The sequence below is a fragment of the Chiloscyllium plagiosum genome, unplaced genomic scaffold (genome assembly GCF_004010195.1).
Source record: "Chiloscyllium plagiosum isolate BGI_BamShark_2017 unplaced genomic scaffold, ASM401019v2 scaf_1217, whole genome shotgun sequence".
NCBI lineage: Eukaryota > Metazoa > Chordata > Chondrichthyes > Orectolobiformes > Hemiscylliidae > Chiloscyllium > Chiloscyllium plagiosum.
This window is the reverse complement of record NW_025214725.1, coordinates 13386-35759: the sequence shown is the minus strand read 5'-3', so window position 1 is coordinate 35759 and position 22374 is coordinate 13386. Positions and strand designations below refer to the sequence as shown.

The 22374-nt window shown below is 41.3% G+C and overlaps 2 long non-coding RNA genes across 4 annotated transcripts; one reads left to right on the top strand and one right to left on the bottom strand.

The window, feature by feature from the left end:
• Positions 1 to 9525: 9525 nt before the first annotated feature.
• Positions 9526 to 15949, bottom strand: LOC122547991. The gene is made up of 3 exons (XR_006311138.1): positions 15258 to 15949; positions 12845 to 13000; positions 9526 to 9689 (listed from the first exon to the last, which is right to left on the bottom strand). It is a non-coding gene; the product is annotated as an uncharacterized LOC122547991 (long non-coding RNA).
• On the top strand, positions 10594 to 21231 carry LOC122547992. 3 transcript variants are annotated; one of them, XR_006311140.1, is made up of 3 exons: positions 10594 to 10669; positions 17807 to 17895; positions 20844 to 21231. It is a non-coding gene; the product is annotated as an uncharacterized LOC122547992 (long non-coding RNA). The 3 variants fall into 3 exon arrangements; XR_006311139.1 differs by lacking the exon at positions 10594 to 10669 and adding an exon at positions 15474 to 15562; XR_006311141.1 differs by lacking the exon at positions 10594 to 10669 and adding an exon at positions 16435 to 16971.
• The last annotated feature ends 1143 nt before the right edge of the window (positions 21232 to 22374 follow it).

Here is a 22374-nt window from a genome sequence, read left to right as displayed (position 1 = left end):
AGAAGAGGATCGCTGGCAAGGAGACACAAGTATGTACTTAGAATCAAGGTACACTAACATCAAGAAACAGACTCTGCATCATAAAAATATGCCAGAAAGAAATTAACAAAAAAAACTATTAAACATAAACAGACAGGCTAACAAAATGCTGGCAATGAGTTAGCAGCTCTAATGCAAACAAGGAGTATGGTTGGCTTTCATTAACCACTTGAATTTAGTACTTCCAAATTACAATGCCATTACATGATGTCATTAGAAGCATCGGACTGAGCTTTGTAACTCACTGCCAGACATCTGGTATCTTTATGTGTAGTATACGTCAAGCTGAGGCTTTACATTACCAACGAAGCTTTTGTGTTTTGTATGCAGAGAGGGCACACTTTGAGTTGGGCAAACTGGCACCATCAAGATATCCTACAGTCCAATGACAGCTATACCATGAGACACTCAATGGACAAATCTCTCCAGCTCACTAAAGTCAACTCCACATGGTCAAACTCTTCTTCAGTTCAGAATCGCTGCTACTCTGACATTGTTTCCTTCTTTTCTTGCCAGTTTCAGTTGAGAATAAATGCAACTAACAATGCAAGCAGCCAATTACTTCTAACATTGAAACCTTTGCTCCAACCACCTCAGTGAAAGGGTGAGCTGCCCATGGAGAAATACTTTGGGCCAGACAATGTATCTGAACTGTTGCTGTTGAAAAATAGGCTGTTACCTGCTTCACTGAGGACACAAATCCATTTTCCACCACAGGGTACTGATAACTGGGTCATAAGGCTGCAAACACATCATCAGTGTCATGTTGCTCCTGTCCTGCTTGTAATGGGAGTTCAAATTCAATTTCAATCATTTGATCTAAACTGAATTTGATTTCCACCACCCCTCAAACCAAGACTGTATCAAGTGACTGCATCTGTATCTGTTTACCTGTCCAAATGTTCAGCAGAGAGAAAGGGGCAACGGAGAATTGAGGATTCAAATCAGACAGTCACAACCTTATTTAATTATGTACAAATGCTTTGGGGTGTTTGCACACTAGTGATGGGATTGAGGGCAACTCTTTTATCATCAAATATGGTTGTTCAGCAAATTTTACAACTGGATTCACATTCCTGGGATTGAACAGCATTGTTCAGTTTTTGATATTTATAATCCTAGAATGTGTCTAAAATAATTGAGATGCATATCCAGAGTATGCTTATGTGGCACACAGTTCGGGGTGGGGTGGGATGATATGCTTTAACTAAATGTAGTTGGCTTTAACTGGTCTGACTCTGATAATGCTTTGCACATGAAAACCTAGCACCTCCATCATTTTTAAAGACACTAAGTGTGAATGCTTTTAGCCCAAAACCAAGTCCCTTTCTCTAAGGATAAGCTATTTTATAAAGTTAAAGGTTTATATATATATTCCTAAAAAGTCAACTGTGATGTTAGTGTGCACAATGTAAACATTTTGGTCCTAATCTAATACAAGTGAAAAGTAAAGATATATATTTTGTGACTGTGTCTGACAGAATCCATGTCTATGCATATGTGTCTGTGTGTTTATATATGATATCTGCATCTGTATAGGTATCTATAGTTGCGTTTTCTCTGGGTAGTGTCTATGTGTAATTGTCAGTATACATTATTGTTTCCACGCTGTGCTCTGTGTTTTACTTCATTCTTCTTTCTTCAGTAACTTGTTTCCATCTCTCATTCAATAACATATATCAACACCCATCCAGAAGTAACATGCACATGAATAAGATAATTATTTTGGAGATCCTGCTGAAGAATGGATCATAATTTTGATTGGAGTTTTAAACATAACATGAACTTTTTTTTCTCACAGTAGATAAAACTCAGTTTAGTTGATTTCATTTGATGGGAAACAATATCAAATTTCGGACAATTGTCAAGCTGGGTGATAGGGTAAGCATTTGAACTCAAACAGGAGCTGAATATGTCATGACTTCTTTTGGGAGGCTTAAAATAATGTAAATGTTGCAGAAACTATGACAACTGGAGCTGTCACAACTTAAAAAGTGATGCCTCCAACCTTTTCATAACTGGTGTGGCTTTTGATTTTTGACAAGGAACAAAGTACCTGCTTCTAGGGGTTTACATTGGCTATGGCTCCCTGCAAACTCACACCCTGACCTGCCGTGCATTCTTTCCAGTCGAGAGACGCTTCCCATGACTACCTCTGCAGAGTACCCTGAGCTCACACCTCCCCACCCCCACCCCACCCCCACCCATCCACGATTAAATCTCACAGCAAACACTTCTTTTTTTGAAACAACCTGAGGAGTGGACTACAATTCTCTCCTTTACAAAGACAGACAGAAAACAAATCTGAAGGTTGCAGAATCTATTTACTAAGCTGCTTCTCTGCACCTTGGCAAAAGGAGGTCTCAAAGCACAGATAGGAATAAACAGAGCATTAAATCAAGTAAAACTGTGACAAGGGTCAATATATATGCGTGGACAATGCCAGTGAGGCATCTCCAATCTTTTGTTCAGAGCTTAACAAAACTCTCTGGTCACACTACTTTAGCTCAACACTGCTCATCGAAAAACCATCAATAGATGCCCAGTGCCTGTCAAATGCAAAGCTGAAGGAAAGTATTTCAAAGAATGTTTAACTCTTAAGGTGAACCTTTATTACTTGAATAGAGATAGGACGGATATTTTTTCAGGCATTGGGCTACCCATCAGTACCCAACCATTCAGAAATGGTTCTGCGCATTTATTTCTTCAAAGTGCATCCAAAACTTTTTCTGTCTCAACAGAGAATCAATGGCTGCTGTTTATTTCCTTTGACACACAATGGACACCTTAGGATGTTCTTTTCTTTTCATTTACCATGCAATTTTAAAATAACATATTTTAAATTCTGTGTGCTCATATGAAGCAATTTTAAAGCGTTTTGCACCACAACCCCCCACCCTCACCCACACAGGCCTTTATGCTTGACGTTTGAATAAAGTGTATTTGCACTAATCAGATTTTTTTTGTATTGGAATAACTTTTCAGACCAGACCATTTGAGTTTGATCAGCGCTGTCTCCTATTAACTATAAAACTGCTGGGCCATCAAAAGAAGCAAGCTCTTCAACAAAATTATGATTGTTTGTACAGCTTTCACATAAAACCAAAAGTGACAAAATATTACAAGTACACTCTAACTTTAGAACTGACTACAATTTTTTCACAAATTTCTTTTTATTGTGTCACCAGGTTACTATGTTTTAGCTTCACCTTTACATACCCCACACCCAGAATAACAACCTCACAACAGCCATAGTAGCACTGAAAGAGTGCCTTGCATCGTGCTGACCTGCACCGTTAGGGCTGATCTTTTTTTTCCACAGAAGCCGAGAAGCTTTGTCTCTTTCACCCTGCTGCTGTCAATTCGCTGCCTATGTGCTGTCTCTTTCCCAGTCCCAACCCTGTCAGTTTCTGGGCTGCCAATTTCAACTTGAAGCTTGACTGGGCTGATTTGATGTAAATACCTCGAGGGAGAACCTTGAAACTGATGAACAGTTATGTCAAGTCGATTTTGCACTGTCGGGAAAAGGTAACCTCTGCACAAAAAACAACAAGGTTAAAGAGATGGGGGCTTTGCACGTGGATTACGCTTCTCATACACCACGCTGTTTACCATCCCTTGGAAATTGTAACTGTCAGTATAAGTCCTAATTGCGGATGCAAAACCTGCCATTATAATAAAAACGGAGGCAGTGCAGACATTAAGTGTTACAGCCTAATTTGTGAGACTACTGAAAAGGTAGCGCAGATGAATATTTCATTACATTAATTACTGAAGACAACTCCTTCCTGCCAGCCACAGATGTGTGTACTGTAGCTAGCAACAGCCACTGCTAATACAACAACGTGCAACATATCCCCCATACACACACACACACACATTCATAACATAAAGTTTCAAAGGTGTTAGGCAAGTCTGAATATGCTGTCTGTACAAATGTCAAGGAATTTTTTTTTTCTGAATGAAATGCAAAGAAGGGCTTCACACTCTGACTTATCTGCTAAAAGCAAATTCTACTGGATTATCAAGACTGCTGGATGCTAGAATCGAGGTATAGAAAGTTGTACATCTTCAAGAGTTTGGTTGCATCTTCAAGAGTTGTTAAGTTGACAAGGGCTATCTGAACTAGTCGCATCTGTGCTGCCTTTTTTGTTGTTTGTTCTAACAGCAAATGAAACTCATTATTCAAGTAAACTACTTTTTCCCTTCCTATTTAGTTTGAGGTTTTCCTGTGTAGTAAGTACTTGGATTTCAATGCAGTTACCTCTCTGTGTTCATTAACTTTGCAGTGCTTGAATAATGAAGAATCTCAATCAAATAAGTAGTTTATATACATATATATTGAGCATTTATGAAATACAAGGAAATATGACATCCCATGAATACCTCATGAAGGAGACATCTTTGAGTCAAGTGAATTGTTTGAACTATCCAATCATTCCTAGCATGAAACTATGTGGAATAGCTTGGGAATTGTTTTGTGGCAGGTATGGGCTCCCATTGAAGAGATAGCCTTGTCACAACAGTGTCCATTACTGGAGACTGATCATTTTACATTGGTGAGAGCAGCTCTGTTTATAATGGGAGCTTTCCTCAAAAATGTACAATAAACCAACTGAGAGTTAACAACAAAAACAGACAAGGACTATATTTTTTACATGATAAACAAGCAACCAGCTTTACTTAGACTATCATAACGGTGGACACTTTGAAGACAGGATGGTCTATTGAACTTCAACGGTCTGTGTACAGCCGCAGGTGAGCATATCCTCAGATTAAACAGGCACATGTGCCCAAGCTGTTTATTGCATAAGTGGCTGCTGCTATCCTAGAACAAATGAATTCCAAAGTCATGCCTCTGCAATTACAGGGCTGTTTACATGTAAACTTTCAACTGCACGTAGAGGCACAAAGGGGCTCAAGAGAGTAGTAGCTAATCTTTCTTTGCATTTACCGCTTACTCTCAGAGGAAGTGTTGGTCAGCACCACAGTTTAACAGCAGAAGACACCAGGAGCTGACACACTTACAATTAGCATGTATTGAACAGTTAGCCTTTAGGTTTTACAAGCTTTCATGCATCATATATCATCATCATGAATTTTGTTCTTTAAATAAAAACTTGCTTTGAAACTTTTCCTTTGATTTTGCTGGTATTAACTAACTCTTGTAATACATGCCTCTTATGTTTCATTTATGTATTAAGTTTGAAATGAAACCACTTCACAGTGAACAGAGATCGAGTCAACCAGTATTTTAGATATAAAAAAAACAAAAGTTTGATTCCCAAGCATAATAATTTTCTTATATGAGTCATATGTTGATACTACCCCAAGGAACTGAGCAAAGGACAGCAATGTTGCCACCTTCGGTCATAACTTCACATATCTTCAACAGTCACTATTGTAAGAGGTACCTCAGGACAAAACACTGCCCATCCAGCTCATGGCTATGTTTTTGTTAGTGGGAGAAAGGGAACACAGGTGATGAGAGTGACACTTAGTGAGAAGGGGCAAAAAAAAGCAGCTTTGAAATTAAGTTTAGATCAGAGTATATGAAGTATCCGATTCATGTTAATAAATAAATAAATGGCTTGGATTCTGGATGTCATGATATCTTAATCTGCTGATCTGCTATTGATTGTTCACTCTGCCAATGACCTTGCCAGAAGTGCTCTTCCACCTTACAATCAAATACACAGTGCCGTATGTCACCAGTACAGCTCAAAACTAGTGTTTCACTACAGACCCCTGGGCAGGAGATGGCTGCAGAAGCTCACTGCACTGGCAGCACTTGCTCTGTCAATTTCCATTTTTCATCCAAAATAGTTTTGCCAACATATACAGAAGTATTCACACACAGAAAAAAAAACATAGTGTACAGTTGTTTCTGCCATAGCATGGCTTAGTTCGATACTGCATCGTATTTTCTATTAGTATTTGGAATTTGTTGTTTTATGGTTATCTGTTTTTCAGTAACTGTTCCCTCTGGTTCCGGTAATGTGTTAGAAAACGCCCTGTGCAAGCTGTCACTTAATGGGAAGAATCACTGTTCAGTCGTTTTATGCACGATTTGATATTACACATTTTCCAAAGCTCTGGCTCTGTCCACACAAGGTCCAGAAGTGACATTTTTTGCCTATGAGTGGCCTGAGCTTTCTGTCCAGTGGTCCGCAATTGGCTTGTTCCCAAAGATCTAACAGCATCCCCTCTACATTCTTACCTTTCTAAGACTAGTTTATGGTTTTATTTTGAGGTGGGTTGGGGGGAGGTGTGGTGTCCCACTGCCTTCTCTGGTGGTTAAAGTCACTTTGCCCTTCCTCTGTTCTCCTGACCCTCGCCTGCATCCCCCAGGGGCCAGGTAAGCGCCTCTCTGAACCGGCCGCTGGGAATTGCGCAGAGGCGGCGCCGCCGGACTAACCTTCCTGATGCCTAATGCGTTTCCCGGGGGATATCCCGCGTTCGCCCATCACCAGCTGCTGGGACGGGACAACGTGAACTCATGCTGTCCCCAGTGCGGTAACCCTTCACCGGTACTACCTCTTCACTCAGGTCCAAGTCGGACTTTTGCGAGTTTATTGATTTCAAATCTCCACTGGAAATGTACTACACGCTCCTAGCAAGCCCTGCAGGAACCGCGGGATGTTTGTAATCAAGCTTCACGATGTTCACTTTCAACTCCTTTCATCTCTTTGTAATCTGACTTTAAAGAGGAGATGGGCAGTTCAGCAGAGTAGTATATCATCTTCGAGGGAACTTGATCAGTATCGTCCAATCATCAGACTCTGTGGCAGGGGAGTTTGCAGTTTTAGCATCGGCTCTAACAAGATAGGAAACACCTTTCATGTTAACATTCTGCTTTCTCACAGTACCACGCTGCTCCAGCACACTGACACTTACTCTATTTAACTCACTACGCCTCAAACACGAAGTTCACGAGCGACGTTTTATTTCAAGAGAGAACGGAAAGTGAAACCTCTGGAAACGTGGTAAATTTTATCCTCTGCTGGCTTCCACCGGCATTGATGACACGAGGGAGTGGGAGCTCCTGAGAAAGTGCCCTACCCAGGGGTTAAAGCGTCTGAGCAGACATCAACCCATGCCTGGCAAAGGGCGATCCCAGCAAACTGCCTCGCACAGAAATGTTTTGTTTTAAATTGCAATCAGCTTTCTACTTCACTTACTGCCCACCCCAAGTTTGTGTGAAGGTGTGCGCTGAAGTGAACCTGGTTAAATCTGTCAGTCGTTGGAAGGAAGGGTGACAAGGGGAAGTCAGAACAGCAAAACAGGCAGCAAAGGACAACTACCCTCACTCCCTATGCTCCTGAACAAAAAAAAATTAAATAAATCGTCCAGAATGTAAGTAGCATGAAAACAGTGCACCGCCCTTCGAAACTATTTCAAAACTAAACTTGCGTTTGGAGACTGTTTCAGCCCCTTAACATCTAAGATAAATAAATAATAATGCGTGACGGATAGTTCCCTAAATAAAATTTCGAGTTTTACTCTTTAAACGAGATGGAATCGAATTCAGCTGCCCCCCTGGTTTGGGAAATTACATTCTTCTTGTTAATTTCACCAAGCCAACTAATTGTTGCGAATTGCAGCTTATTAGCTGAGTCCGAAATCTCTGGTTGGTAGCCTGCACAGCCCGTAAGGGTTCACATCCAGCGGAAAAGGCTGCTGCACTTCTACGGATTTGGAGATAAAGGTGGTCACTGATCTAAAGCTGTCACTACCCCGATCAAATAGCTCTAAAATGCCTTGACATGACAGTGCTCTGTATAGTGGGATGTCGTGCCAGCTCCACTTTTGTGTTGAATAATTTTTTTTTTAAATTTTATAAAGACCTAAAATGTACTTGATGGATTGAAACCAAACTGAAACTAAAATAGAAACCCGTCAAAGATATTACTCCTTTCGTGGGAACACAATCCTGTCGCTCACCTTCCATGGGTGAACTGTAAGGCTGTATCATACAACCACACACACACACACACACAAAATGTTGGGTAGCAGGCGTATTCAGGATGTACACCTGACCCCAGGCGCGGCAGACTCGGGAGTGGGAATTTGATCCCCTTTAGACAGTTCTGCTCAAGTGTTGCAAGCGACTGGCCACGAATAGTACCGGCATGCCATCCTGAAACATTATCTGTCTGTCTGTCAAGCAGGCCAAGGCTACACGGACAGGGGAGAGAGTGCGAGCCATGTAAGGCTGTAACTAGGGAAAGCCCAGTTAGCTCTCTCAAACACCTAAGCTATTTTCCTCGACACTAAACCCTCCTCTCCTTTCTCTCTCTCTTTCTCTCCCCTTCCACCCCCCTCTCTCTTATCCTCTCACTTTTCTTTTCATCTTGTTCTTGATGCCGAATGCAAATTTAGCCTACTGGCGGTGAAAGGGCTGAATTGTGATTAAGAAGAAGCAGCTCTTTCTTTGTTCTCCCCTCAGGGGATGTTTACTGGGAGAGACACGGCGGATCAGATATGAAAGGCATTCAGGTCACCATTGATGTGAGTGAAAGTGAAATCATACCTTAGGCATTCAAAAGACCGCAGAGTCAGAGTTCAGCTAACGGTGCCTCTGCTGTGCATATTTTCCCGTTAGGCAGAACTCTCAGACAACAAAATAAATAACTCTTCCCACAACAACATGCAAAGATACACTTCCTTTACATTTCAAAGTTATTTTTTTCGAAAAGCCTGTAAAATATTACACTTTCTGAAGGCCATAGGATTGATCCAAATATATTCCTAATGAAACGTGTATGATTATGTTTTAAAAATTTCGGTTAGCTTTTTCCACAGATCCTGCATGCATCTGCTCAAACATCAGCAATTAAGTGTCGGATGATCTTTATTAATTACGTTACACGCATAAAGCAAAAAAAAAAATCAACAGTAATGCCACAGCAGCCAGTCTGACTCAGTCCCTCTCCCCAACCCCCTCCCCGCTATTTATGTAAAAAAAACAGGCTAAAAAAGAGCCAACTAAAAGCCCATCAGAAAAGGTGTCTGTTATAGACGCACAGACAATTGCACCCTTGTGGAATTGTGGACTGAATAGTACAGTGGACACCCTAGCACTATTGACGTTATAAACATGTAAATGAAACACATTAGTCCTGACAATCAATTGTCTGTGATCACTGCAAACCTGCTCTCTCCCTCTCCTCTGTTCTTTGATGACAGGCGCAAAATAGCATGTACCTTGGGAAGCCGCTTTCTGGGAAATGACACCAGGAGCGAAAAAGAACGCCAGTTTTTAAAAAAAAAATCAAAATAAGAAGCCTAGAAAGCCTTCTCTTCCTCCTCAATCAACGAAAGCGCACCTACAAGGCCAGGACTAATGACAACGGGGTAAAATGTTTGGACTGGAAATAATTTGCCTTTGTTAAATCTTGAAAGCAATGTTGCCATAGATGAATGACTGCCTATCTTTTACCTTCAGTATAAGTGCAGACACAAAACTCTGCTCGCTTTAACCCGTTCCTCCAAAGTACCTTTATTGACAATGATCAATACATCTTAACAGAAAGGAAAGATCCTTTACTAATGTGTTTACAGCGGATGATGGATAGCTGCTGGGGTCTGAGGTAAGTAGAGGGGGCGGGGGGATAAATCTTCGCAATCCTAATGAATGGTTTTATTATCTGAAAAAAAACCGGACAGTTGATTGTTATTGTGCCCGCTTTGCACTTGTACTATATTTGATATAAAATGTAATATTTACTATCAAGACCAATCACCTCACATTTGGTCAGCAGGCTGGTTGCAAATGGCAACCAAGTGTAGCTTTTACAGTTAGCTGTTACTTGCAACACCTGATGAAAGTATTGCAACAGTGTTTGGACGTTATTGAAGGTTTACAAGGCTCCACCAGTGACGTTTATTTTCTTGTTGTCTGGAGAGACTTTCTCTCCTTCTATTTCACCCTCCTTCTTCCTCCTGTTATTTTAGAACTTAAAGCATTTCTTTTGCTGCAGCTGGGCGGATTCACGAAACCTGAACTGAGACATACACTGGGTCAGCCGACCATGATGATAGGCTCACTGTTCAGCGTCGCTCAACAGAAACAGCAGTGTCGGCCCACAACAGTTAATCCCATGATAGTTTTTTTTTCCCCCTCTCTCTCTCTCTCTTCAAAGGCAAGAACAGGCTTGACGGATATCTAACAATCAGACTGTCCCAGATTCGGCAGATTTGAAATGTTAAAAATGTTGGCTGGCTTTATTTAAATAGGTTTTCTCAATTTTGTACAATCTCTCGCAGCTGAAACCCACTTCGAAACAACGTCCAAACTTTTCTTTTCAAACAGTTCTCGAGAAGTTGGTTAATTTCTCACTGATCCTGACCAAACTTTTAGCAGTTCAAGGCATGTTGTTTTAGCAGAAGTGACCAGATCGCCGGATGGGTCACCAATAAGAAAATAAATTTTAAAAATACAATGACCAGAAGGCTTACTGCGGGTGGTGGAACAGGCGGGTCAACCTCATCATTAAACATCGCGGACATTATTTCTGCAATTAACAAAAGGGCTCTCTCGCTCTCTCTCAACAGAACGCTAGCATTCCCAGGGAGTGTCACAAACGGGACCTGTGTGTGCGTGTGTGGTGTGAGTTAAGGTGACGAGGTATGTAAGGGGCGCGGGGGTGAGAGGGTGTGGGGTGGTGTGGGGGGATGGGAGACCCTAACAAAACATTAGTTACCAAAGGGTTAACCAAAACAACAAGGACAGTTTTGTCACCCTCTCCACTCGAGTAAATACACCCTGAACAACGGCGATCGACTGCCAGTTGTGAAATTGCTACATGCACATCAATTCCACTTGCTAAAAAGAAATTTGATTTCCTTTGATCTAACTGGAAATCAAAGTTACCCAAAGTATAAATTATTAAGTAAGCGCGGGTCTCCCGAGTCCTGAAACAAAACACTTAAAGTAAAAGTGTTTCAAAGTTACAGATGAGTCAGTAATCATCTGACTTGCGTTGTGACTGAAACTGACACTGCCTTTTGTTCGATTTTTTTTGCTCTCGGTATTTTTTTCACTCCCCTCCTGCCTGGCCGCACACTCGCAGCCCAGCATCTCCTCCTTCTCTTCTCTCCACACCCCCCCTCCCTCACTTCTTTCCTGCAATGCATATCGCCCTGATAACATCTTCAAATATTGCTATCAGCGGATGCACAAGCAAGGAGCTGACATCTTTTCCATGACTCCAAGAGAAGGCGGCGGTGGTGGTTTGGGGGTGGGGGTGGTAGAGAGAGTTTTTTTTAAAAAAAATCTTCTCCTGCAGTCAGCGATGATAAATGCAGGCTATTCCCCGGGGGAAAGACATTTGGATGTGTGCATGTCACGGGAGAAAATGAAAAGCGTTTTTACCTGCAACCCCCATCTAACTACCAGAACGGAGGGGTGTGGGGTAGAAAAAAGGAGGATGCGCATTAAAGTGTTAAAGTAAATCATCCCGTTAAAAATATCCAGAAAACAAGATACTCCAGAAAACTTGGAAGTCACGTTAGAGATCCAGCCAGTGATCTTCAAAGCACGTTGGTATAAAAAGCAACCCTACCTTATTTGTCTCCCCTAACATTGGTTTGTAATCTCATGTTCCCATGTTTTATGAACACACACGAACACATGTACATACAACAGCAGAAAGAAGGGGAAAACCACTATTGACAGCAGCAGCGTGCTTTTGGAATACTTAGAAAGGGAGAGACAGAGAGCGAGAGAGAGAAAAGACTCACACGCAAGCATTGATATTATAACACAAAAAAGGAGAAAATCAATAAGTTTAATCTGCTAAAGGAGGAAAGAGCAGACTGTATCAAGGGGCAAGGTAGCATTCACACACACACACAGTCTTCTCGTCCAGTCGGTGTGGACTGTACTTTAAATAGAAACTCGCGATTGCTCGCCTTTTTTATTCTGCTATTGTTAAAGGGCACTTTATTTACTGATCCAGTCAAACATATCAAGATAGGGGTGGATTTTTCTTTGGCGGGGGGGAAGAGTACGGAGCACAAGATGAAATGAATGTTCACACAAAATGTCGAGCTGGCGGCATAACATTTGAGCTCGTGCGAGGTGAAAACATGAATAAACGCATCAACAAAGCCTGATCCCGAAACACACAGGCTTTAAATAATGTGAAGGGCGACAAACGCACACACACACACAAAACGACGAGGTATCAAGAAGGGAAACGTTTTATTCCGCTCCCGGTATCACCCCTCCCCTCCCTTTCCCCGCACCACACACAGACACATCAAAACAAAATCTAAAGAAACGTGAGAGATTTCCTCATTTTAAAAAAAAATTCGCCTGACGGTCATTTTCTCTCCTTGAGGGTTATAATTTTTGAAAGAAAAGTTGCAGTCATCTCTGAGACGGGGGAGAGAGAGAGAAAGCTTGGACAGCAAGTACGAAAACATTTAACAAACATATGTATGTAAGGTGTGTTCTGTTAGACTGAAGTGTTGCCAAAGTCTGACACGTCCTTTTTTTTGATCGAAAAGAGTTTAGCTAAATAAGCGATCGCTTGGAAAACAAACAAAAGAGGCACATAACGGTTTCCTCCCGTAGGCGAGTCAAGTATTAAGGAGAAAGAGAGAGGGGACGGGAGTAACTTTCACACAACACACATACACCACTTTCACTGGGGTGTGTGGTGGAGCTAGGAGTGGGGGTGTCTTTTCAAAGTCAATCAACATTACACAGAGGGGGGAAAATACAGCCGCTCTTCACAATCTGAGGTTAACTTTGTGCGGGAGGCGATGGTAGCAAAGGAAAGGTGCTCTCTCCTACCGTTTTTCCTCCTGGGGTTGGCTTGTTTTCGCCTCTTACACCTGGGGCCATCCGCCATGATCTGCTGCTTCATTGATAAGAGTCTGATCAGATTCCAGGACTCGGCATCGGCTCGTTCCCCCCCCCTCCCGGCTCTTTTCACGACGCTTTACGGTCCTTCGGAGGGGGAGATAGAGACAGAGAGAGAGAGAGAAAGGGAAGGAGAAAAAAAAGAGGGAGCGTTTACAAAACATACACGCCAACAATGTGTTTTACGGTACTCATTTAAATACTGCCCGCGAAATAAGGCAGAGCCCGGCCACCAGCGCTCTGTGCGGACTTGGACTCCAGTGATCCCACAAGCGGGCACCTCTCTCTCTGCTACACACGCACACCGTTCACTCTCAGCCCTGACTTTATCCCCGAAAACCTTCACCAACTGGGGGCCAACTGCACTGGAGTGGAGTGCCTCAGACTGTTCGTGAAGACAGCTGAGGCTCAGACCACTGTTATCTGTTTCTATTTCGTGTTTTTTTTAAAAAAAGAGACAAAACAAGGCGATTGTTTCCTCCTCTCGCTCCCCCCTTCCCCTCCCAACCACTCCAACCTCCAGGGGCTTGTTTTCTTGTTGACTTTTTTACTCTTTTGTTTGATGGTGAGAAGGGGGGACGCTGACTTACGAGATGGGGGAAGAGTCGGTAAGCAAGGCGCTCGATGGTACCGTTCGTTGGGCGTGAGGACCGGCATTGAATTGCTTCGCAGGACTTCCAGAGGGGGAAAAAATGTTTGATTTTTATTCCTCCTGACTGTAGGAAACGTGCGATCGTTAAACTACAGCAACGTCTGCAACTAAGGTGTTGAAGGCAAACTAACGGTGCCGGCTGAGATCAGACTCGGTGTCAATCTATTCATTTCCGCCCTCTCTGGAATTTACACTTTTACCTCTTTTTATTTACTTTTTCAACACTCCCCCTTTAAAAAAAACACACACAACTATTACAAATCCTCACTCCACACACACACACACACAAAACGCAAAGCATCAAACGCCCGCGATGATTAAAGGTGATTCCGGCTCGTGTAGACGGAGTGTAACTGTAATATGACATGACTGTGGTAATTCCCCCAAATTTACAGATGTCCCTTTTTTTTTCAAAAAAGAATTAGAAAGGACACACACACAACTGATTTACGCCAGGCGAACCAGGGCAGGAAATGATCATTTTATAAACGTTTTGTTGTGAATTCAAACCGAAACGAAAAATGGGGGGCGGGGGAGTGGGGGGGCAGTCCAGGCGCGGGTCCAAAAAAAAAGCTTCGCATCAAACAAGCGGCCAGCGCACACCAACTGTACGTTCAATGTGCAGATATTTACTCCTGTTCCTTGTAGGTATCAAAGTCCGACCGCAATCCACATAATTTAAACAGAAAACGCACACAGCAACAAAGAGCATAAGATCACTCGAAAAATGGCCAATCTGACTAAGCTTATGTAATAAAGTCACACAAGCGACCAAGCATGTCATAGTGAAAAATGCCATCAGTGTGCCACACACAACTGCACTTTCTTTTTTACTTATTTGAGTGAAAGGGGGAAATAAACAATTACGGCTGCTCCTACACAATGAAGCAAACAAGAAATATCACCCGCTCCCCTGAATTCTGAGCAGAACAGACTTCAGTCTCAAAGTCGCCTCCAACACGAACCCCACCTTTCACTTTTCTTTTGCAGTCCGGACTGAATTTTGTTAGCCGCCACCACCTTCCCTCACCCCCCCCATCCCAGAAGTTTGCTGTTTTCCTTTCCTTAAAGCTGACAGCCCAAGACATTTTTTTTTTAAAAAAGTGGAAGCACCACTTAGTTCAAAATACGATTCAAAGTTTTGGCAACAAATGCATTCACAGCGAACTGGGGACCCGGACTGTTTCACTCGGTTGTGTATTTACAAAACGTGCCTCCTGTTCTTAAACCAGTCTTCCAGAATTGAGAAAAATCTATCGATCTTGTCAAATCCCTCGAAATTTCCGCCTTTACATTGGAATTGCAACGAGGGGGGAGGCACATTGTAAGTCACTGTCGCAGCAGGTAACGGTTCCTTTGAATAACCCAGTGCTCACTAAAAATAACAACATGAAAATCACAAAACGAGAAACACACGCGTGCTGGGGGAAAATTAAAAATAAAACTGACGTTTTAGCGCAAGGATTCACAGCAGCTGACGGACATGCCTCATTTTGCCCCCTTCAGCACCTTTTTTTCTAACACCTGGATGTCAGGTACTTGAACAAAGTTTTGCGCCTAAAATGCAGGCAGGATCGGAGAGGGGTCTCCTGAAAAAAAGATTCTCTAAAGTTCATTTCCACTCGCACAACAATACCTGCGCACAAAATCTAAATCTGTAAATACAGACAGATAGATAAATGTTTAAAATACCTGCTCTGTCCTGGCTCTGTTGTTTGGTAAGACTGTTGGGAGGTCGACAGCGTGCAGATGAAGGAACATGAAGATCAAGGCGAGATTTTTGTTTAAACGGAAAGGGGAAAAAAAGAAACCTTTAAAGACTTGAGGAAGGACCGTTATTCCTGCTGTGCAGGTTAGAACTGATCGCTCCGTTGTCTCTCACACCAGGAAACACAACCTGTGGACGGACTGACGTGTTCCGCTTGTTGGAATGACATTTTTCTATAAAGAGAGTCCCTGAAGTGCGGCCCCAGAAACGCACGCCACCTATCTTCGTGGTAAGGGATAATTGAAGATCCGTAAACGTGATCATCGGTAGATGTGACGTTTTCAAACATTTTTCTCCCTCTCTCTCCCTCTGAGTGTCCAGTCCGAATCTGGATTAAATTACCTTTTCAATTCACAGCCATCAGCAGAGAGGACGGGGCAAGGGGAAGGCTGGTGGCCAGTGGAAATGCAGTTGCCTCTCTCCCTCGCTCGACGTAATCCTGAAATGGCATTCTTACAGGGTTACATGTATCTGAATGTCCTGATCACACAGCCCCGCGCTGCTCAATGACTCAAGGCAAAAAACTCCAGCCCTTTCCAACTCCTATTCAATACACACAGGCTAGGCAGCGGGAGAGCTGGATGTATCGCTATGTTCCCCAGATGAGGCTGCCGTTCGGATCAGTCCTGGGCTTGATTCTTGTTATTTTTCACATCACCCCTCCACCTCACCCCCCACCCCAAACGCACATACACCGTCATGTTTATTTCAATGACATTTATTATTTAGCCGAAAGTTTGGCAGCTCGCGTCTTTTTGTTTGGCCAACTCCGTCCGAATCCTGAAATCCCTAACTTTTCAGCTCGTCACTGACCCTACAGAATGTGTCACTCGAAACAACCCCAAAACTTTTATGGGCTTCTACCGTGGGAACTTCTGTTTTTTTTTCAAACAAGACACGGGAGCATCATGTCCTTTCGTCTTTTTAGGAATGGTCCCTGTAGATTTTTCTCTTCCAGTGTCTTGTGATTTGCCATTTAATTACCTCGACCTTTGAGGATAAAGCTTGAAACAGCAAACTCTTCAGATTATTCAAACCACTGTTCTGACCCTCTAACCCCAAGTAACCGATCTTAAAATTGAGGGGGGGGGGAGAGTGAATGCTTTCGATGGGGTGAAACGCACTGGCGGCCAAAGGGTTAACGCGTTAAGTTGATGAAGTTCTCGTGGGAAATAAAAGAATACCTGGTTTTAACTTAACCACGACCCACAAAGATGGATTTCGTGAGGTTGTTAGGATGAGGCAGCGCATAGATTTGGGTTTATGGGGTGTGGTTGCTAAATGCCTTATGTTTGTAAGTGCTTATGTGCGTTTATCCGCGCCACTGTGTCTGTGCGCTTTCCCCCTACTTTTATGCACCAGTTGTACTTGTCCGAATATCTGCTTCTCACCGTTAGTCCAAAAAAGCTCAGCCTCCGCAATGCTACCATTGGCTCCGTCACAGCCCCAAGCGGTTCTGACATGTCGCTAACTCCTGCTTGGTTAATTAAGTTTTCAATCACCAGACAGAGGGTGATAATAAATCGCATTGATAATTCATCGAAGCCCGTCCTTCATTATCGCAGGAATAGGAGGGGCGCTGAGGTCTTTTCCTAAGCATGTACAACTTATAAGATGTTGTGGTTTCTGTAACGAAATGTAAGTGATCTCCCGAGAGATCTAGAAAAGTCTTGATTCCCGAGATGTCTCTTTTTAACTCCTGTAATTATTCCAACATCAATGGTTAAAGGTAGCACAAGCTGCTTCGTTATAAACGACTGGAGTTATAAATTGTTTGAACAAAATGACCTGGTTAAGGGGGATTCTGTCGAAATGTAAACCGAGTTCATGGAATTTCACAGCAAAATCTCTTCCATTCCTGTCTGAGGGAAGTTCTGTGCTCACTGCCAAAAGTTTATCCAGTACTGGGGCCAGAAGTCACTTTTTTTTCATACAAAAATTTGATAAATCATTTTTCTTAACGTTGCAACATAATAAGAGTAAAGAATACCCAGAATAGACATAAAGTGGTAGAAATGGAGTCAAGCACTTGCCTCACTCGCTTACCAGGTTCAAATTGCTTCTTTTCACTTGGAGTAAATGCTCTCTGTATGCAACTCTTTAAAATGAATTTGCCTTTTGATGCATATTGCAAATGCTTTTGTTTTCTGAGAGTTTGGAGAGTAGTGATGGTGTGGAACAAACATATTGCAATAGACAGTATTCTTCAGGAAAAAGAAACACTATTTCCAGCAGGACAAAGTTTATAAAATGATAAATTGTGCAAGATTCAGTAAATGCAGAAACAAACGTTGGGTGTCATCCCATGAGTAGAAAGTAGTCTGATTTCCCTTGAGCATAATTCTAATGATCTTTATTTAACTTAGTGCTCGCCCCGGTTTAAAAATCTAATGACTAAAGAGACTAGTGATTCACTTAAAATATGTTTTCAGACGGGTTCTGTTGCTGTACTTGTGCATTATTTTTCATTTAGATGGTAGACCGATGACCTAATTGTGGAAACTCTTGTCGAGAGGTTTATTGATCTGACAGGATGAAGGACTTGATTTAACATCAGCAAAGGTACAGTCATAAAATGGCATTTCTGCAATGTTTCAATTTCCACATATACTTTTGCAAGTGTTAGAATGAATTCCTCTAATCATTTTCAAGTCTACCCCATTACTAGTTAGATCATACAGACAGGGAAGGTTACAGATTTGATTAATGCCGATTAAATGATCTCAGCTAAGGTGGCAATTGTAATTGGTTTTAGTGCTCCTGGCTAAAAGAATGGAAAATCAGCCAAAGTTCATAACATCCACTATAGAGTGGCCATGAGTGTTCATCAGGTGAGGGCAGGGCTTGAGTTGATTGATGTTCCTTGTGGCCGCATGGTTTCTGACACTGCCAAGACATGTATAAGAATAATGATCACTTAAGGGAGATACTGCAGGGCTGGGAGTGTATGAGGAACTGTTCCCATCAAGACGTTTAGGAGAGGAGAAAAAATAGCAAAACAAACATATTGAAGTGTTTTATTAAAAAGAAGTCTGATATTTAGGTGATATTGGTTTTTAAAATTATTATTAAGATATCTAATGTATGTACAACACATTTTAAAAGAAAAGACAAAATGAGATGCATATTGCAAATGCTTTTGTTTTCTGAGAGTTTGGAGAGTAGTGATGGTGGTGAACAAACATATTGCATTAGACAGTATTCTTCAGGAAAAAGAAACACTATTTCCAGCAAGACAAAGTATAAAATAATTCATTCCTGAATGACCTTTGCTTTTAGTATGAGTGTCATTAAGCACATTCTTTTGAGTTATTTATTTTTAAAATGAATACTGATAGTGATGCTTCCATTCATAGAAACATACAAAAGCTCTGCACATCATCTGACTGATCCTAAATACTAATACCACATAATTAATCACTCTCAAATATTCATCACATTCCTTCTTATATATTCTCACACAATCTTCCTCTATTCCATAGTCCACTTCACATGTTCCTCACTTGCTGTGTAAAAGATAATGTTCTAAGCTCTTTTCAAATTTCATCTTCTAAACCTGAGCTTATGTTCCCTGGGTCTAGCATTTGTAGCAATGTCAAACATAATATTAATCTTCACATTAACTATCCCTTAAACACTATTGAATAACTTATTTGAGCCTTCTGTTCTTCAAAATAAGTCATCCCAGGGTATTCCATTTCTTCTTACAATTCAAATGTCAAAGCTAGTTAACAGTTGGGTTTTCCATTTCACGATCACTCCTGATGCATAGATATCCTTGCCGTGGTACAATGAGCAGCATTATATAATATCTTCATGGCAGCCAAACTAGTGCCTTGAGCCAATTTATTGTCTTCTTGTGAAATATGTGTACTAGGTCTCTTGGTATTTTTGTTAGTTTTACTTACTGCTTTTGCTCACTGAACCCATTAGGTTCTATAAGGATTTGTCCATTTTCCTTGTTCATTTTCCCTCTGCCAATGAAGCCATGCAGTTTGCAGTGGCACTTTATAAATTTATTTTGCAATTATCCACTTTTCTATTCATCTGCTGAATCAATTATGACCCCTTTATTCAGCCTTTGTTATAGTTTTTCGATTGACATGTTGTTCTGCATTATGTGCTTTGCGACTGGGATGAACATTTGCAAAATTCTTTTAACTTCCAGGGGTTGGTAGAAAACCTAAGATCAGAAGCCAATTTGGAATCCAAATGAAATGATTGTTGACTGCAGCAGCCACAGCCCAAATCCAATTCAGTAAAATGTGATCCCTAATGTGTGAAGCCCCTATTTATTTCAGTTTTGTACCAAAGCTGCCAATAATCCAAATAACGACAGCGTTAATCTGGATAATTTTATTCAGTACCATTAATTTAGGGCAATCTGAAGGAATTTTGCTTCAAATGGTCTTTTCCTTTAAGAAATCTATATTACAAAGTACCTTTTTTTGGCAATTGCCCACTTTGCATATATGCAGCAGATTATTGTAAACAGTACAATACAATCTGTGAGGCATGTCACTGTATTTGATACAAATTTATAAAAACAATCTGTGAGAACATGTTGAAAATGTGCACTCTTCAGTTCAGCAGACTTGAGAAGATAACATAAGAGTTCTTTTTACAAAACAAATTAACCTAAATTTTACTTGGTATTTAAAAAGTAAATTCTCACTGACACTGAAAACAAAGTGTGTTTGTTGATTCACATTTTATGAATGTTAGGAGTCCCAGTTGAAATACAAAAGTGATCAAAATCCTTGTCGGCAATGAAAGCACTGGTATTGCTTTTAAAAGCTGTTTCTGGGCCCATCTGGGTCAATGTAAGATTGGTGTCAGTTCATATAGACAGGAAGGGTCATAAGGCAGGCATAGATTTACAAATAGAGGTGAAAAACAGTAGCATTTGGGAAGCTCTTTGTTGATCTCACTCCATGCCACTCAGTTGTTGAAGGCAAGTCTGTAGCTAGTTAATTAGTCCCAGCTTCTTAGCAACAGTTTCCCACTCCCTCAAACCTCCCAAGATGAAGTGGTTAGCTATAATTTATGTGAGATATTTCAATCAATATTTGATTGAATGCAGAAATGGTTAACTGAAGTGACAAATTGCACCTTTGTGCCTCTTATCTATGTAAATATACAGAATGCAAATATTGTACTTGCTATTGTCATTTTGTACGGTTCTGCCAAATTAAACCTTGTGGCATAACTGTTTCTAAAATTCACCACTTTGACAGAATTTATAGAAATACATTTCCACCAGCACTTACCACCACAGGTTTCCTCTCTTTTCAGAAGGATAAAATATATTCTGGACACAGTTCTGTGAGCATCAGTAGTACTCTGGCACCACACCTAAATGGCCATATTTCATTTATGAGTCTGGACTGTGAATCTATTTAACTGTGGAGAAAAGCATAGTTAACCTTGTTGGTGTCCTCATTGAAGCCCTTCAGGGCACTAAAGAACACTTAAAATTATGAAACCTTGTCTAATGCTTTCCTTTCCAGGCCTAGGACACTGAGAAGGCTTGTGGTATTCCCACAAAGATCCTAGCTAAAGGCCTGCGCGCTCAGCAGTGACGAGCAATTAAACCTGGATCTATCCTAATCTCGGCCCGGACAATCTCAAAGGCCAACCTCCCATCTATAGAATCCATCTATCAGGACCATTGTCAAGGAAAGGCGGCTAGCCTTCTCAAAGATCCATCCCACCCTGGCAATCCTTTTCTACAACCTCTACCATTGGGGAGAAGGTACAGAAGCCTGAACACACACACCAGCCGATTTTGTAACAGTTTCTATTTTACTGTTTTTAGAATAATGAATAGACTCACAATCTCTTAACATTTGCCTTAACTGTGCTTTTGCTTTTGTCACTGTTTACCTATTATTTACTTATCTATGCTACTTAACTCTGTGATCTGCCTATATTGCTCACAAGACAAAGCTTTTCACTGTGCCTCGGTATATGTGAAAATAAATTCAATTAAAATCTCTGATATAAGTTTTCTGGCTATATTCAGGACGGGGGGGGTGCATCCGAGGAGCAGGAAAATTGACGTTTCGAGCAAAAGCCCTTCATCAGGGCTTTTGCCCGAAACATCAATTTTCCTGCTTCTTGGATGCTGCCTGACCTGCTGTGCTTTTCCAGCACCACTCTGATCTAAACTCTGGTTTCCAACATCTGCAGTCCTCACTTTTACCCTATATTCAGGACATCCCAGTATTACAATGTGCACCTCAAACAAGCATTAACATATGCAAAGGAGATGTTTCAGGCTAAAGTTCTGGACATCTGGTATATTGTGTGATGTATTTCCAAAATGCAGAGTATATGCTTAATGACCACCCAATTGGATGCTTAGGAGTCTACTTATTAGCTACAAAATTGATGCGGCACCATTGAGTTTCTTGCCCACGGTAGCTTCTTCCAGTTGAATAATGGCAAGTTCAAAGCCATTATCTTTGGCACTCACCATACATTCAGGTCACTTATTCTAAACCCTGACTTCTATCTTAGATTAAAGAACACTATTTTCAGTTTCAGTGTCAAATTGGACTTCCAGCTAAGTGTCCAATCCAAGACGCTTTTCATTATAAAGACTGCCAGAGTCTATTTCCTTCATTATTATCTACTACTTAACCATCCTCTTCCCATTGCTTTTGAAAATCATATGTCAACTTTCATCACTTTGAGATTCTGTCACCTCAGTGTTTTCCTGGATGGTGTTCTTTTTATCATTGACCATAAAGTTTAGGTTATTTGAAAACTCTTCAACCTACATCCTATCCTGCATCAGGTCACCCAGGCACTTTGCTCATTCATATTAGTTCCTGGTTCCCTCAGTGCCTCAAAGTTTAAAGTATAATTAAAAAAAAATTCTCTTGGCTTTGTTTATCTGTGCCTTTGTCAACTCCAATGTACCCATATGCTCTGTTCTAACCTCTTACGTGTATCTACTTTGGATGTGAGCATAAGAGATACAGTTAGTAAGTTTGCAGATGACACCAAAATTGGAGGTGTAGTGGACAGTGAAGA